This window comes from Carettochelys insculpta, chromosome 5 (assembly GCF_033958435.1).
Source record: "Carettochelys insculpta isolate YL-2023 chromosome 5, ASM3395843v1, whole genome shotgun sequence".
NCBI classification, from domain to species: Eukaryota; Metazoa; Chordata; order Testudines; family Carettochelyidae; genus Carettochelys; species Carettochelys insculpta.
In genome coordinates this window covers 8,350,348-8,369,430 of record NC_134141.1, presented here as the reverse complement: position 1 = coordinate 8,369,430, position 19,083 = coordinate 8,350,348, and the positions used below count along the sequence as shown (strand labels likewise).

Genomic DNA, 19,083 nt, shown 5'->3' with positions numbered 1-19,083 from the left:
CTCTGGTGTGCTCCATGCTGTGACTACAGGAAGGTGTCTCCGTTTTAAAAAAAGAAAGACATTTCCTATGCAGCTGACAGAAGAATCCACAACACTGCAAGCCACTAGGCTTTTTGCAGTCCGAGTCAACAGAGTGCCTGGCAAATTCATTTATGAAGTCTCCTCCTGCAGATTTATTCACTTCAGTAATTGTATTTGGCTTTTAAAAACTAGTAGCATGGTTAATTTGCCTCTGGCTTTTTACAAAAAGGGAAAAGGAAACCTTAAGCTGCAGGACTTTCCTGTAGAGAGAAAGCAAAGACAATTGTGACAGCTTTCTATGGTTACTTAGCAATTACATAATTGCAAAGTCTATGCAGTATTACTTGCAGTATTCTCTACCCTTCTTCATTTCACAGCTGCACTACAATGTTCTCAAATGATTGCTGCTTTTGAACAAATTGTCTCTGCACTGAAGACAAAAGGATCTACAATGAAGCTTCATCTGAAGCTCAAGACATACATGACTACACCCTTCTCGTTCTCCTTCCTTCCTCCTTTTAAAAAAAAAATCCATCACACATGCTTTTGGAGCGTACTTCAGTGGTTTAAAAAGACAGGTTCAAAACAAGAAAGAAGCGAAATCCAGCTGGGCTGAAGTTTTCAGATGACAAAGCACAAGATAACCACTTAATACTGAAATGAAAGCAACATAAAAGAACAAGATGCAGAGGGGGAAAAATCTATTTGGGCTTCCTTCACTGGCATGAAATGGCTGCTTTCCTTCTTACTGCCAGCTCCAATGCTTCATGTTGACATTACACATCCTGTACTGTAGATCCACCCCCATGCTGCTGCTTGCCCAACAGAATTATCTCCTGCGTCACAGCAGTGGTAACAGGACTGCTGGCTCTGCAGCTCTGAAAGCACCATTTCAACGCTTAATACATACAGCAACTGGACATGTTACCAGAAACTCTTGGTTGGTTTGTGGCACTCTCAGCACTATATTACTTGGCCTAACCTTCTGTTAACCAGATGGTCTGTTCTCCCCTTGGGATCAAACCATTAAACTTTATTTTTACTGAATTCTATCAAAAAGGCAAGGACAGTTTACAGCAGAATGTCTGGTTCATCTCCAGCAGGGTTGCTAAGATAAAAATAACTGGAAATACTGCTTCACACCAACAGGGAACAAGATCTTTTGGAGTAAATATTTGAATGATCTGCCAGATTAAGTACGACCACATGGATAGCATCTTCTGTACATACACACACACCTCTAATTATAAAGGGCCTAAGTAACATTTTCTCTGATCAATTTTCATTGACAATTACATTAATGCCATAATCACTTATAATTCAAAAGTTGTTCTTTATAAAAGAACTTGACAAAATCCCAGCTTCCTAAAAACAATATGAAGTTTACGAAGACCATCTACTGAGTGCACACTCAACAGAACAAAGGCAAAGTTCTTCCAAGCTTCATTCTTATATGACATACCTCAAAGGATAGGCAGGCACTAAATAAAATATAGCTAATGTATTTATCAGACAGATGACAAATTGTCCCCCCCACCCTCACCAAAATGCAAAGTGTGGGGATGCAAAAAAACGGAGTTGAGTATGAACAGAAGCAAAAGAAGTATCTAGTGCAGTAGCACTTGTGAACAAGAGTAAATGAACTCCGTCATTGTCCCTGTCTGCAAGCCCAAATGAACTCATGAATTTTGGTGGTAGCTGTTGAAAATGTAAGTGGATTTCACATTTAAAATGTCATTTCCAAGTGCACCACTGCAAACTCCTACAGTCATACTCACTGGAACGAAGAGTCTGGTTCTCTGCACATTTACTCACATGAGTCGTCATACTGCAATTTAGTCAAATCACTGGGACAGCTCACATGAATAAGAACTAACACAAATAAACTTTTGGAGGAGGACCTCAGTCTTCACTTCTCCTGTTTTCCATCCTACTGTAGTAATCAGAACATGGGCAAGCCAAAGAAAGGGCTGATTGGTTAAAAAGACATCTGGACATGAAACTCCTTGTGATTTTGAAAGCAAGCTTGTGGGCTACAGAACAGCTAGCATTGCTTTCAACAGGCTGCTTATTATATCTTTAAAGAAGGCTAGAAGCTCTTGCTATATTTACTTGGTTAGCAGAAGAATAATGTAGAAATTTAGCTACATTTACCTTTAAAATTTTCCCAACTGAAGCAAGAAAATGGTCTTCATTTTTTTATGTCCCAGTTAAGATACTACCTCATCACAATCATATGACTTAACTCCATTGCCATGGCATACAAAACTTCAGTATATGGTAATGAACCCTCCAGAAAGTCATTCCACAATCTGAAACATCATCTACCCTTCAAACACTCTAAAAATAGCTTGCTCACCCCTTGAGGTCTCAGTAGCCCATCTGATATTACAGTACAGTATTAGCAAAAGTAAGTAGACATGAACTCTTAAAATAAACATCTCCACACAGAAGATCCAAACATGGGTAAGCAGACCCTATGTTATTGTACATGAATGAAGCAACATGAATGAGCCTATGGAGAGGCATTTAGCACTTAAAAAGGAAGGAGGAAAGAAACGTTTCCATGGTGCAAGCAAAAAAAGCAGAAAAAGTTTCATCTTCATTTGCATGTACAATGGACTTTGCTTGTTTCAAGTCAATCAGTGTATCAGCTCTGCATCTGTAACTTCAAATCCAAGGCAGTAGGTAGGATCACATTTTCTGGTTGTGACGCCATAATTAAAATATTAAGAGATTAATTTACCTCATTCCTTGTGACCTCCTAGTAGCATAGCACATTGAAGGCCTTGTATTCCGCCTTGTTGAGAGTTATGCGGTACACGGCGGTAGGGGAAATGGAAAGGGAGGTGTACGGTATACTAACACCTCTGGCACTGTTCAGTAATCAGATACCTTAATTTAAAAGTATTTTCAGGTGTACTTACTTAATCATGCAGTTGGGAGACCCAAACGACAGTTTCAGTGAGTAATAAGATTCTGTCCTTCAGTGAAACATCTAACAAACCTACCCAATAAGCAGTCCTGTAGCACTTTGAAGACTAACAAAATAATTTATTAAGTGACAAGCTTGCATGGGACAGACCCACTTCTTCAGATCTGGAAAATAAAAACTATGAAGACACACAGTAACACAGCTACCTCTCTCTGACTATAGACCTGATAATAGAGGATCTGATGGCAGAGTCCACAGGCTCTTGAGAAGCAACTGTTTCTTATCTAATGGAAAGTGTCCAGTGAACTAATTGCTTACCTAGTCAGCTACAGCCTCCAAAGAGGTATGCTTCTTATTGTTTCTGTCCGACAACTATCTGACCAAGAGGCCAAAAGAGGCATCCTATGTGCCAATTCATGAGTGATATTTACCTCAAGAGAGCCTGATAAAGTCATAATCTCTCTACATAACTACTATCATACACAATGCTGTTCCACACAATATGCTTCATGGAAGACAAGGGAACTTGACCTCTAGATGACCTGACAGCTGAAAGCTGATACTCTCTCTCCCCAGTTCCCTCCCCTGAACAGAAGATAAAAGGTCAGTAGACCAAAAGGAATTGATAGGAGTAGACCTGATATCACAAGGCTTAAACTTTCAGATGCACTTCTGATCAGGAACTGAAGGACTTTCTTGCTTCATTGTGAGCTCTGTCCTTTGGAACGGTACTAAAAGGGCATCAATTAATTAGAAGTCAGGAGCCAGTTAATTAGACAGAGAACTCTTTGGATGAGCTTGTAATATTTAACACTTGCCAATTTCTTTAAACTGAATGGAGGACTGGTGGGGTTTCAGAACCAACAGCAAAACCCCTTATAGCCTGTAGCCAGAGAAAATTACCAAACAAAATCAAGCAAGAATAAAACTGAAAAACACAAAGATGAGGACCTTCAATTTGCCAGAACAGGAGACAGTATCAGCATTTCTGCTTTTTCCTCAAACATGTCATTTTTTCTCTGCTTTTCACAAAACAAAATAAATGTAGAGGAAAATACCAATTCTAGTACAACAACAAACTACTTACAAATACCCCTTTGTTGCTGCTCCCTTCCTAAGCTCCTCAGTCCTCCCCAGGCACTACCAAATAAAGAGTTACATAGACACGGCGTGTATATTTTTAGTCTCCTCTTCTATACAAATCCTAGCTTGTAATATACATCTGAGGACAGACAATCAGTCAGCACAACTAAAGGTTCCCTGGATGAGTACTTGAGTGGTAAATGATGAATAATAAAAGTTGTGGGCTTTTATAGCTCCCACATCCAAAGATTTCAAAGGGCATAAAAAGCAATGGTCCAGATTCTGCCACTCTTGGACACAATGAACTGTTCCTTCTTCTGAAGATGGTGCCAGCTAGTTCTATTTCAAGATGAGTAAAAATGGCAGAATCTAGCTCCGTGAGCTTTCCTTTTCCATATCCCTTCCGAGGTGGAGAAGTGCTACCCCCATCTTTAGATGGGGACAAACAGGTTGGATAATTAGACTAAAATTCCCAGACACAACCACAAATGCTGGCACATTCTATTTTTGGCTACTCTGCCAGAGAGCACTTGAACCCAAATTTTCATAAGCACTGAGGCCCACTACTGCAACTGAAGCTGGTGAGAACCATGGCACCTCTAAAGACCCCAGAACCAAAAGGTCTCAAGTTGGACACTCAAAAAAATAAAAGCCAGCATGGCTACTTTTGACATTTTAAACAGAAAACCATTTGCCCAGGTTCAGAAAGGCAGCATCTGGCAGAGCGGGGAACAAAAACTCATGTTTGGTTTATAGCTCTGTGCCCTAACCATCATTCTTCCATAGAGTCTCAAAAGTTTAAAACAACACAAGAATGGCCCTACTGGGTCCATCCAGTTCAACATCCTGTCTTCCAGCAGTGGCCAACGCTGGCTACTTCAAAAGGTAATGAACAGGGAGCAATCGTAAAGTGATTATCAAGGCCCTGCTGTTCACTCCCCAAACCTGAGAGTCAGGGCCTCAGGGATACCTGGAACACGCAGCCACATCCCTGAAGATCTTAGCTCCCCGATAATGGACCTCTCCTCCATAAATTTACCTAGTTCCTTTTGCAACCTGGTAGAGTTTTGGCCTTCACAGCATTCCATGGCAGAGGTCCACACTTTGACTGTGTGTTGTGTGAAGAGGTATTCCCTTTCGCTTGTTTTAGACCAGTTGCCTATTAATTCTATTAGGCATTCCCTTACTTCTTGTGTTATGTGACAGCATCGATAAAACTTCCTTATCCACTTTCTCCCCACCTCACACGATTTTATAGAACTCTATCATATCTCCCTTTGTCTTTTTTCTACACTGAACAGTCCCAGTTTTTATAATCTCTCCTTATGTGGAAGCTGCCCCACACCCCTAATCGCTTTTGTTGGCCTTCTCTCTACTTTATCCAATTCTAATACATCTTTATTTTTTAATGGTGTGACAAAAACTGCACACAGTATTCAAGAAGTGGTGTAACAGGGATTTACATAGTGGCACTATGATATTGTTTGTTTTGTTACCCATTTCTTCCCCAACAGTTCCTAATATTGTCAGCTTTATTGACTGCCACTGCAAATTGAGCAGATGTTTTCAGGGAACTACCCACAATAACTCCAAAATTTCTTTTTTGCGTGCAACAGATAACGTACAGCCTATCATTTTGCGTATATAGCTGAGACTGTTTTCCAGTGTACATTACCTTCCTTATATCCATACAGAATTTCACCTGCCATTTTCTTGCCCATCACCCAGTTTTGTGAGCTACTTTGGTAACACTTTACAGTCAGCTTTGGACTTAACTACCTTAAGGAATTTTGTATCATCTGCAAACTGTAACACGTTGGATCCCCACCCCATCCCACCCCACATCCCTACCCCTCCGTCCCTCTGCTCTTCTGATTTGCCAAAATTTTTTCTGATTTGTCAACTTTGATAATAATTTTTGCCTCTCTGTGTTTTATATACTGAGTCTGTTCTGTTAAGGCTATGATCTGAAGAAGTGGGTCTGTCCCATGAAAACTCATCACCTAATACACTATTTTGTTAGTCTTTAAAGTACTACATGACTGCTTTTTTGTTTTGACAGAATACAGACTAACACAGCTATCTCTCTGTCACCATAACACATTACTGATTACGTTTTTCCCAGGTCAGTTATTAAAGTGTTGAACAACACTGGCTCCAGCAAAAATCCTCAGTGGACCCTGTTCACTGTGAAAGCTGTCCACTGAAAAAGGAAACCCTTTGTTTCCTGTCTTTTAATCACTTACTGATCCATGAGAGGACCCTCCCTCTTATTCCAGAACTGTTTATTTTGCTTAGAAGCCTTTGGTGAGAAACCTTCTCAAAGGCTTTCTTTAAGTCCAAGCACTCTTAATGCCCCGTTCTCCATACTTGTTGATCATCTCAAAGAACTCTAACATTTTGGTGGGCCCCTCAAATAAATATTACAGATTTCCCTTTACAAAAGGCTTGTTGACACTTCCTCAACAGATGATATTCATCAATCCATTTGATAATTCTCTTCTTTACTATAGTTCACCCAATTTGTCCAGTACTGAAGTTAGATCTACCAGCCTGTAATTGCCAGGATCAATTCTGGAGCCTTTTTTAAAAACTGGTTATTACATTAGCTATCTCCCAGTCAACTGGTCCAGAATTACTTTAAGAAATAGGTTGCATACAACAGTTAGTAATGCAATATCAAATTTGAGTTCCTTCAGAACATCTAGTCCTCAGGACATACTATGGTTTCATTTATCAGTTTGTTCCAAAACTTCTCGACTGACACCTCAAGTGGGACAGTTCCTCAGATCTGGCCCCTAAAAGGAACAGCTCAGTTATGAGAATCTCTCTCACATCCTTAACAGTGCAGACTGAGCCAAAGAATTCACGTAGCTCCCTGGTGTCCCACCAGTTCAGAAGCACTAGCTATTATTGCAAACTAGCCATATTATTCTGGAAATATATTTATTGTTCAAACCAACCAGCCACACTCAAACCACCACATGCAGCTAGTGGCTAGCATTTTGGACACAAAAGATGTAGTTTCTCTGCAGTGACCTTGTCTTCCATGAATGTTCCTTTAGCACCTTGATAGTCAACAGCCACGCTGATTGTGTGGCAGGATTCCCGTTTCAGATCTACTAAACACACCCCCACACATCACCGCATGGACTGGTTAAGAAAACCTTTCCTGAATCAACCAACCACACTTGTTATTCTGGAACATTTGCTGAATCCAAGTTAGGGAATGTGGAATTCTTGGAGCTGTCAGTTTTAAATTAACCACAGAAGGAAGGAGGCAGAAAGGGGGAAGGGGAAATGTTTACGTTTCCTTTAGTTTCATCATTAGACAGCTGAACGTGGATATTCAGACTGCACTGCGCCGTTATTAATGATCCCTTTCCCAGCTAAACACTAAATTAAGGTCTTCAACAGACAACTTACATTCAAGTAGTAAAAGATAAATATATCCCATTCCGCATGTAAAACGGCACTGACCTCTTGACCTGAATCTTCAGGCATACAAACCCTTTCATTTCAACTATTTCGGTTAATAATTTTGAGGAATTATTTAAAAAAAAAATTTGCACCAAGAGTACAGGATTTTGACAGTTCTATCTTGGCCAATAGTGAGACACACATTGGCCATATGTGGAAGTGAAGTCTTTTATAAGCCTACTACAACAAACCATTGTGGTTCAGCCCCATTAGTCTTGCAGTCAGTGTCCAGTTTGTTATGTTCCAGCTGTTTTGGCCCATTTAATGTCCATGTAGAATATTCAGGAAGGTAATTCTTCCCAGGACTGGTTACGTCACCCCAAAGTAACACAGTTTGACCTGTAGAGAACCAAGGGGGAGGGAGGCAGTTGCTTGTTCAGTTGTGGCAGTGAAGCCCTTATTGTCCAGAAGATCATGGGAAGAGCAATACTCTTTATGTATGTCAGAAAATTCCATTTTTAGTATGCTTCAATAAAGTCTTCCCTCATTATCATAAGCACAGATTTCTCTGTCTTCCTATATCATTCTGCCTCTTAACATCTGCTTTGTTTTGTCTCACAAATCATTCTAATGCCTCTCTACCCCACGCAACTGCTCTATTACCAGCAAGTTTCCACTACACATAATTATGTCATGCCTTAGCCTACTTCTCTGTTGGCTGTGCAGCCCTGTCTATTTTCTACTTGTGCTGATGCTCCTGTTTGCTTTTCCTGACACTCTAATCCTTGCATCCTTTGAAGGCCTCATTTCCCTCTATCTTGATAGCAGCTGGGATTCTAACTCTGAGGTCCCTTCCAAAGCTTTTCAATAGCAGTACAATGGTTTAAACATCCTATTTCTTAATCTTCAGGTCAGGGTCAAAGATGTGCCTATAAGATATCTTGCAGACATGCCATATTAGACTGCTACCCATTCCTTTTCTTAGCATTTGGTAAATTATTAAACAGCATACATATAGCATTCAGAGAAAGGAAAAGGCAGGTCCCTAATGTACAGGGTAAGGGTTAATTGTTCCCCACACCCACAAGATCCTGGGAGAGTGCCATACCCTTCATCACAAACCTAACAATTCGGTTTTATCTTCTTCCCAATTAAAAATACAAGCATCATCTACAGTAACAAGTAGATTCTTACATTGTCAAGCGCACTCCCTCTTGGTGAAGCTCGCCAATCAAGTGCTTTTAAAGATATTTGGCTTTCACTACATGAGCCTTGAAATGGTTATTACCCTGCTTAAGTTTTCCATAAGTCCTTCCTCATCACTGACTACAGCTCTTTTTCCTGGCCACAACATCAAGTTTTTATTCCCAGAAAGAATGTATGTGACTCCCCATCTGGGAGCAACAGATACATGCCTTGCAATCTCTTGCCTGTGTTCTCTTTTACACAAATAGTACCAACAGCTGAGCTTCCTTAAGAGATCTTCCTCATCCACCCTTTTCATAAAACACTAAGCCTCTATAACACCACCCTCACTCAGTGACATTGGCAAGACCTTTCAGGGGTCATCTCTGCATCTTCATCTTCCATGATTTCTCCAACTGCATGCAGATTCTCCAAAAACATTGGGGTTTTCACCACATGGAGGAAAGGGTAGGTCAGAAGACACTGTTTTTTATTGGTCTATCCAGGAGTGACATTCACTTAATTGGTGGGGAGTGGGCTGGGGGAACGGAGCAGGTTATACATAGAAAATACCAAGTAGTCATGATCTTCCATGGAGGAGAGCAAGTTCTTTCCAAATATAGCTGAAGAAAAGCTTCTTCAATTAGAAGTTAGGCAAGAATGGGTTGAGGTTATTGCAGTAATAAGACAATGCTCCAAGCTGAACAAGATAATTTTACCAATGGAAATATTCCTGTTGAAGACAGAATACAGAAAAATTAAAAAACACAAATGAAGTACCTTGAAGTACCTGGGAAATGAAGATCCTCTTTTGCCATATCACGTAACTTCTGTAATGTTGCATTTGTACAACAATGCATAGCTTCACAGAGCTCTAAGACAACTATGGCAAAATGCGAGAACTTGAGGTCTTGTACCAAAGTTGGAAAAAAAAAGAGAGAGAGAGAGAAAAATCTCATTTGACTTTTTCTCCCTGTGTGTGCAGTCTCCTAAACATAACCTGGGTAGATAAAAGAATGCTTCCAGAACACAAGGCATAAAGGAAATCTGAATTCGTATAAATCAAGTCCCCTCATTTGGAAGCTTCTACTAAACCCTTTTCATTATAACCAACAAGATAATTATCATGAGTCGAGCTATCTCCCTTCCTCCCCCTTTTTATTCTTTCAGCACTGGCATATAAACCAAGCTATTTTAACTTCTTTCCTGTTCTCCCAGTTCTTCTGGAACATTTTATTTTCAACAGTCAATTCATTTGGAGAAGTGCCATGCTGAAGTTCAACCATTTACAAAGTTAACTGTGTCATTGCCAGCTGCTGAAGACGCATCCCACCATCTTCTCCATCCTACCTTAGATCAAATAATTTGTTTTATTTGATTCAAAGCATTTTACAATTGTTAAGCAATCTACACTCTTATCTCACCTTCGTTTTTACGTCAGAATTACTTTCTCACATTGAAGAGCAAAGTGAGTTCTTCATCCACAGTATTCTTTACTTAACACTTTCAAGACTTTTCTTCAAATCCCATGGCCTCAGATTACATTTTACTACTATCTAAAAGATTTCCAAAAGAATCACTTCTTCTCATCAGCAGAACAGTTTGGTACACTACAGTTTTTGGAGACACAATAGAACTCAGACTGATGGGAATAGATATCTTGATGGAAGCCACCAACCAGAAGTTCAGAACACGTCCACTAAGAAAATTATAGAACTCTGTCAGTGGTAGAAGACCGGGAACAGTCTATGAAATGTATTATTTCAGCCCAAGAAACCCAACTGCAAGCTTCCAGATAAATATTACCATTCGGCTTCCTACCATGGCATAGCAAAAATATAGCACAACATTTGGTAAGATGTCACAAAAACTTATGCACTCTGCAGACTTTTCCTGATCCATCAATAAAAAAGATCTTCTTACCCACAGTTAATCTACCTCACCAACTACTCTTTGCAACATTTTAGCTCAACTAAGTGGTGTTCTTCTTGGTTAGCATACAACCATAGGTATATTTTTCTTCCCTAGGTTTTGTCAATCACAGATTTATAATGAGACAAAGCTGGTTAAGGAATATTATATAGTTATTTAACAATTTTACAGATTATGTCCTTCTTCCAGTTTAAAAGTTACAAAGCAGTACTCTTAAATTTAGTTTTGAGAAATTACCTGCAATAATATGCACAGATGGTATCAGAGCAGAATAGAAAAATCTTAAATTCTTATTTTAAACCTACATGTGCTTAGAGAAGGGGCATACAACTACCATAGGGGTAGCTTTTTGATCATTCCTCTGAGTGTTCAGCATTTCAAGAAGTATCTTTGTTTTTTGGAATAACCTTCCTCAAACTGCAGCTTGACCGATAATAAGATTTTACTACTTCCTATTTCCTTGCTAGTGCTAAAATTAAACAGTCCATTCCTTAGGGCCCAGATCTGCCAGATGTTGAAGTATGTACATGGAGCATTTTCTCCTAATACTTATCAGCCACCAACACAATTAGTTCCCAATACCAGTCTTCAAGTCACAAACCAATGCAGTCACATGATTAAATCTCTTTTTAGCTTTACTGAATAATGATAAGGCCCACCCCCCACCACCAAAAAGCACACACTTCTGCTTGGGATTGTTCTAGTTTCCATATCAACCAATCAATTTTGCACTCACTTCAGAATGTTCACATTCTAAACTCATTATATATGCACAGTAATACTTTTGTACTTTTTCCTGGATAGTGAAAAAGCACCTCTTCTCTCTATCCACTTGATATAGTCGATAGTGCTTCTTTTTTACATTTCATGCTCCTTAACAACATAGCTCATGGTGGTATATGCTTTTGTTAAGTTTGTAATTAATTATTGTTTTAACCAAGAAACGGAGCAGCAAAGTCAAGACTGTAAGGTACCCTTATTTACAAAGTAAGACCTTCTTTTTGAAGTTAATTTAAGATTTACCAGTTTTTCAATACTTATCAAGTCCTTTTACTATAATGTGAATTTCAGTTTCTGCTTGAAAATATCTAGGGTAAGTATCTTCACTAGTAGGAACATTCATGTGAAGCTAAGGCCAGGGTCATCCAAACAGGAAGAGTATTATGCAGTATTTTACATTCATAGTGACTCATTTAGAATTTTTCACAGTACCATCACTACAACATGTATACTCGCACCTCCCTTGAGGTACTTCATCTTAAATCTCGAACCTATTGCAGAAGACCAACACTTTTCAAACTCTGCAGCAATGAACTCAAGCTCAGAACAAACCTTATGCCCCCTTGGTTTCTCTCATTTTAGAAACTCACTGCTCTTTTGCCTTTGACATGCATATATCTAAAATAGCTTCCAAGTTATAGAGATGAGAGGAGGACAATACGGACTAGAACCAAGTTTATGGAATTAAATTAGAGCCTTTTCATTTACTTAAATGATCACTGCACGAGGCCCATATCACTGGTCAGACCGTAAGTAGATTTTCCCTGTTTCTTATGCAGCTTCAGTGTAACCCTAAACACATCTGAAACTAGTATTCCAAAAAGGTTCATCTCACTAAAGAACTTGTTTCAAAGAAAGACAAAAGTTTTCAGCATTTCAGAAACCAAGCAAGACACACTGGCAGCCAGAAATCTAGAACCATGCCACCTAAAATAATACACACAGAACTCAGTTACTACCATTTAAAAAGAAAATTGAAGTGATTGAGGAAGTGTTTCACTAAAACCTTCTACCAACTGGAATCACCAGGTTCTGCTTCAAAAGCTACCATCTCCAAGTATTTCTTTCTACCGTTGTGTATATTTTAACCTAAAAGCACCATGATCCTTTTTTGAGCTCTTCCAAAAAATCTGAACACAGTACAAAGCAGGTTGCTAATGCACCTCTATTGACCCATGCTTTCTAACTCTACACTGTACCTCCTTTAAATTCTGCAACATTTTAGGATTCCAATTCACACTTTTGAAAAACTGCATAAACTCTGCAATGAATCTGCAAAACAAAGTTGGTGGAGAGAGGGAGATGGGACAACTGGTGCTCTCTTTAAAGGTTGTCCTAAACTATTCCAAGTAAAAATGTGAAAAGAAATAAGTTTTGTTGAAACACATCATCAGATTTTTTAAGATCCTAAGTTTCCACAATGACATTAAAAATAAACCAATTTTGCTAGATTGCTTCACAAATAAACATTTTTAAGACGCTGAAAACATGAAAGTTGTTGGATGTTTTTAAGTCAGACAACATGAAGAAAGAGAAATGGTTATCTTTTATGGTACCTTAAGAAACTTCAACCTCCCAACCAGCCCCAGGGGAATTCTAAAAGCATTGTGGCATGGTAAACATGTAACCAAATTAGTTGACAAAAACGTTTTTAAATGTAGCTAGAAGAATGATTGTTGATGAGCCTCAGAAGTGAATATGCTGGATTCAAGGACACCATTAGCACCTTAAATGACTGACATTGCCTGGTGTTCTGCAGAAGAACCTGAGCAGCCTCAAGACATAGACACTTACCTCCAAGTATTTAAGAAAAATTGGGTCTTTGGTCAACTGAATCAACATCTCAAATCCCATGAAGTTCAACCAGAAGAAAAATCTAAAAGGTTGACTTCCACATGAAAAATCAGAAAGAGAAAGGGAGAGAGGAGGGGGAAAAAACCCTCAGGATGTGTTTCTCTGGTTGGATGAGAAAACCTAAGAAATTTCTCCCATTTTCTTATAGAATGAAGTCACAGAGAAGAGCTATCAAAATGTTGCACACTGAAAAACTGAAGAACCTCAGGGGGGGGAAATAAACTAGGATTAAGGCAGCCACAAGCCAGCAAAGCTTCAAAAAATGGAGAGACATCCATAATGAGCACTTCCCATCTCAGCTTTGTCTACTGGAAGCCTGCTCTTTCTCTCTCTCTCTCTCTCACTCTCCTCCATTTTCTGGTGGAGCTACAGAACATGACATGGCTTACCTGACTCAGATCACAGCTCTCTGCCAAACTACTCACTTCCTCTTAGACATGCAAGCCGCTTCATGAGACAGACAGACACACACACAGGCGCACACACACACGAAAAGCAGCAGCAGCAAAGCCCCCAAACTTGAAGGTCTTTCCAGGGGGGCTGATATGAAAAGAAATGAAACTTTCTGTTTGCTTGCTTTAAAAAAATTTTAAAAAAGAGGGGAGCCGAGAGGAGGGATCCTAGCAGATCCCATCCACAGGGAGCTCCAGGAGGATCTGTCTCGCTCTGTGGAGGGTAGAAACTACAGAGCTAAGAGGAAAAGAAAGGTTACTCCAGGAGACATAAAAAGCTTGGAGACTGTGTCTGCATGGGGGTGGGGGGAAGCTTTGTGTGGTGGAGTCTGGACTGGAACCAAAGCAGACAGCTTGCAAATGGAGGACAGGGAGATAAAGGCAGGGAAGGGGGGGGAGGCTCTTTCTTCCCTGTGTGGCTGGAAGACAGAGACACCCGGGGAACTGAGCAAGAAGTGAGGCTCTTTCCTCCTCCTTTCTGTCTCTCTCCCCCTCTCAGAGGAGACCAGGAGCGTGTGTAATGGCTTCTCCTCTCCAGCTAACGCTGTCCTCCTCCAAGCAGCCCCCTTCAGAGCCCACCAGCCCCCCCAGAGAGCCAGCCAGAGACCCCCACATCCCAACTTCAGGAAAGGTGGGGGGGGCAAATACCTGGGCGAGGGAGCAGCGTTGCACCAGGGGAGGAGGCAGAGGAGAAGGAAGGAAAGAAAGAAAGAAAGAGAAAAAGAAAGAGGTCACCCGATTGCCAGCACGGAGCTTTTCTCTCCTCTGTCTCTCCCGTCTCTGAGCCAAGTCCACACACCCAGGCACCATCCAGTCCTCACACACACACACAGGGACGCATCCATCCCTCCACCCCCCCCAGCTCTGCTGATCTCCCACTTAGCGCCCCATATTTCTCTCCCCCCCTCAATGCAACAACAACAACAACAAAAAATAATTAACCGCCTCCCTCCTCCCACCACCACCAGCACCTCCTCCTCCTCCTCCTCCATGCAAGAGACTTTCTCTCTCGCGCTCCAACAAAACACCCCCTTTTCCGTGCCGCCCTGGCCCGAATGAATGGGTTTCAGAGGAAGAAGGGGTGGTGGGAAGCAAGCAGAAGTGGGGGGCGCGAGAGAGGGGAGCGCCTCCGAGCCCAACCCGAGGTGGATTCTTTTCAGGGTTAGAACTTACAGTGGCGTCCCGAGGTTGCTGCTTTCTGCTCCTCTCTGTCCAGCTCTTCTTGTGCTGGTGGTGGGAAGTTCTTGTGCGAGTCTCAAGTGCTCCTGGCCAGGTCTCAGCCATGGAGGATCGCCATCTTTCCCTGCTTTTTTTTCCCCCCTCTCCTTCCCTCGCTTGCTGCTGCAGCTGCAGATGACCTGAGATATCCGTCTCTCTCTCTCTCTCCCTCTATGTCTCTCTCTGAATAATGAGCAACCAGAGGGAGAGGGAGCGAGAGAAAGAAGACAATCTCCTCTCTCCTACCACACAAAACGCAAGAGCACCAGGGGGTGCAAGAAGCCTTTCTAACAACAACAACAACAACGTGGAGGAGGGAAGGAGAAGGAGAAAGAGGAGGAAAGAGGCAAGAAGAGGCAGCAGGGACAGGCAGGGAGGGAGGGGAAGAGATGGAGGAGGAGGAGATGAGGCTGGTAGCAGAGGTGGTGAAGATGGAGGAGATGTAGAGGAAGGAAGGAAGGTGGTTACAAAGTTAAGCTTTGGGACATGGAGTCACTCAGAGGCCAGCGAGGACGTGGAGGGCGGGGGAGGAGAGGAGCCGGGCTGTAGAGCTTCCCAGCCCAAGCTGTATGTAGCCTTCACACCGCCTCCTGCCCAGCCGCCCGCCTGAGCCCTGGCCGTGCTGAGCCAGCCCGCTCAGAGGGATCTCGCCTGCTGGCTCATAGCTTTCTACCAGCCATGGCACAAGCCGGTCCCTGCAGGCAGATGTGCTCCTGAGCTGCCTCCCTCAGAGACAGCCCTCCAGAGGCCAATCTTCCCCGAGCAGGGCCAAGGACGGAATGGAGCTGGACGCTGCGAAGTGTAAAAACCAGATCCACCACGTGGTTGGTTTTTAATCCCCCTTCCAGCTTGCCCGTGTGGGGGAAAAGAGGCTCCAATTGTCCATTTCTGGCACGTATTTTGAAGTCTCCTCCCGGAAATAAACCCTCGGCTCTTGCTAGTTTTTCATTCCTCCCCAGCATGAAGGGGGAAAGGAGCTCGCCCTAGCGAGCACCAACCGCCCTGGCTGCAGCCCTGCAATGTTTTGACCGCGGGAGGGAGAGAGGGAAGGGGGAACCCCACTTGGAGTAATTGTTGCACCTTCCAGCCCCAAACTGCCTGCGCTTCCCTAGCAGAACATGTCCAAGCCTGGCACAGCGGAAGGGACTCATCCTGAGAACGTGGCGTGAGGCTGGAGGCAGCAGGAAAGCGCAGGTGAGGTTAACTCCCACCCCGCAGTTGTAGTTAGTGCAAGTTTTCCAACAATCGTGCTCAGCCGTGAGACGCCTCCTTGGCAAAGGACAACCCCCCACCCCTCTGGCCATGCCAAGTTAAAAAGCCTCTTGGGCTCTCATCAAGGACTGGAAGGGGGGAAATCCATCCATGCAGAAGCGATCTGCATGGAAGGACATGCCTGGCTTTGCAACATCTTTGGCATTTCCCCAGTTCTCCAGCAAGGCATTTGGTGTGCTGGGGAGAGGAAGTAGAACTTGCAGGAGAGATTCTCTGGATCTCCAACAGGAAGAGCCTTTGGGCACTGGGAGGGCGGGTTTGGTGTGAGTGGGGAAGCAGGAAGGATCTTCTTAAAGGTGCCAGGGAGGTATTAGCCTGGAAGCGGTTTGTTGCAGCTCGGGTCTCCTCCATGTCTCGACTCAACAGCCAGAAATGGACGCAAAGGCTAATCAGATGCCAGGGACCCATCAGCTGTTAAAACAATGCAGCGTCTCCTCCATAATCTCATTCAACTTGCACTTTGCTGGTAGTTAAAGCAAAGCAAAATAAAATAAAATATAAAAAAAAAAAACCAGAGTCCCATTAACTCTTTCTCTCCCCCACTTAACCCTGTCCAGGGAGAATTCCCAATAAGTGTTGTAGAAATGAGAGGAACAAGGTGGAAGGAGATCTCAGAGAATCCTTCTGGGGGTAGAAAAAGGGAGTTCACATGGACCCTTGTGGCTTTCTGCAGGCACCTCCTTGAGAGAACATTAGGGAAGAGACGTACTGACTTTCTGGATACCAGGATGTGCCAGTGTAACCAGCCAGGCAGACTAGAACCTGGGACTTCTGAAGCTTAGCCAACTGTCTGCCAACTAAGACTGCAGAGCTGTTTTTGTCTCTCCATAAGTGGTCCAGGTGCCATTTGCATGGAACAGTGAACCACACCCAGCAGGTGTGTGAGTTGCACTGTTCTGGCAACAATTTTCTATAAATCATCCCTCTGGTTGAAGGCAGAGCCAAGACTTTTAGAGGCTCTTTGAAAGCCCTTCAGCAGCAGATAATTTATATCTTTGTCTTTTGTATGGTGTAAAGGGGGACTTAAAAAAGAACCCCTGATTCCTGGATCAGGCTCCGCTCCTGGAAAATAACCACTGTACATTGGGAAGGAGGGTAGTATCTTGGTTGCTTCTTCTCAGTGGGGCACCCCTCTTTTCTGCCCCACCCCCACCATCTCAACCCAGATGCTGGGCTCTCTGTCCTAGAACCCGGCTGACCTTTTGCAGAGAATGGACTATAAGACCCAGGGAAGGTGTAGCTGTTTCCCCCTCCAAAATTTCAGAGGACTAAAAAAAAAGGGATGTTTCCTCCTCCCCCACCACCAAAATATCCCCTCTCAAATAAATCAGTGAGCTGCAAATCAGTTCCCCCTTAGCACCAGAGATAACACAGATGGAAGTCAAGTTGAGCGGAAGGTGGAAGTTTAAACCCTCCTGCTTCAAGGCACAAACTAAACCCTGACCAGGGCTGGTTAGGAAGACATTGTCCCCATGGCCAGGTTAATCCATAACTTCCTTCTTGCAGAGATTCCTCCATTTTTCTGGAGAGAAGCTTTCGGACAGGATGGTGAGGTTGTGTTTGATGATTGCTGTGTTCAGGAGAACAATGAATCACAAAAGGTAGAAATCTGGAGGACTTTAACTCAACCTGTAAGTCCTGCCATGAATCTTAATTCACTTATGCATTACAAGGGCAACTTCCCCACCTTTGATATTTGCAGGAATGAAACACATCCTACTTAATTTTCTTCATTAACTGGTCCTGCTAGTGACAGGTAACCACTTTGTTTCCTCCCTCCATATAAACTCTTGATTCCTCTCCATTTTTATCTCTCCGTTTTCATCTGAAGAAGTGGATTTTACCCACACAAGCTCATCTCCTAATAAATTTGTTAGTCTCTTAAGGTGCTTGTTATGTCCCAAACTTTTAGGTTGGGTCTACACTACAGAATTTTGTCGACAGAAGTCACTGTCAGGACATATTTCTTGACAGAACCTTTGTCGACAGAACACATCCACACCTAACAGAGGTTCCAGATGTCGACACTCTTTGTTGACAGAGAGCCGCCAGACTGCCCAGCCCTCTGTTGACAGAATAGCCAACCAGAAGTTCTGTAAACAGGGCTGCCCAGTGAACTGGAAGCCCTGTCTGTCAACAGAGGCTCCCCTGGAGCGTCTACCCTATTTTTTTTGTTGACCGATTGAACAGAGGCGCTATGCCTTGTATAGGAGCAACTTAACTCTCCTGGGAAATCCACTGCATTCTGTTGATAGTTTCTCGACAGAATGCATTTGTCAACAAAACTCTGTAATGTAGACACAGCCTTAGAGAGCTGTGGAGATCTGCATTTCTATTATCTGTTCTTCCAAGCCCTGTTAAAATTCTACAGCCGGTTTACATGACACACAGAAGCAGATCCTGCTCCCTGTGCTGATACGAGAAACAGCTACGCTGAGAAGTATCGACTCATGGGAATTAAAAATACCGTTACACAGATGTTGACTGTGAGCTCTCTCCACTGCTGCTGCATAGGACCATGTGGACAATTCCTCACACTGCAGTATCAAAACAAAAAGCAGTCAAGTAGCACTTTAAAGACTAGCAAAATAGTTTATTAGGTGAGCTTTCGTGGGACAGACCCACTTCTTCAGTCTGTTGACTCATTAGCTAAAATCTTGGGTCTTCTACTGCAGTGTGAATAGTAACAGAGAGTAAGCCGTGCTAGTCTATACACTATCAAAACAAAAAGCAGTCAAGTAGCACTTTAGAGACTAGCAAAATAGTTTATTAGGTGAGATTTCGTGGGACAGATCGGTCTGTCCCATGAAAGCTCACCTAATAAACTATTTTGCTAGTCTCTAAAGTGCTACTTGACTGCTTTTTGTTTTGATAGTGTATAGACTAGCACGGCTTACTCTCTTACTATTCACACTGCAGTAGAAGACCCAA

The 19,083-nt window shown here is 42.5% G+C and overlaps 1 protein-coding gene across 2 annotated transcripts in view; it reads right to left on the bottom strand.

Annotated features, from left to right (window-relative positions):
* The window catches only part of ZNF462 (zinc finger protein 462), a 113,313-nt gene extending 98,008 nt beyond the window's left edge, over positions 1 to 15,305 (bottom strand). The window contains exon 1 of one of the 2 annotated variants that reach the window (XM_074994627.1): positions 14,836 to 15,305. The gene's annotated coding sequence lies outside the window, so the exon portion shown is untranslated. Of the gene's footprint in view, positions 1 to 14,310; positions 14,408 to 14,835 lie in introns of those variants that run through there. The other variant, XM_074994628.1, reaches the window with a different exon arrangement.
* Positions 15,306 to 19,083: the final 3,778 nt, after the last annotated feature.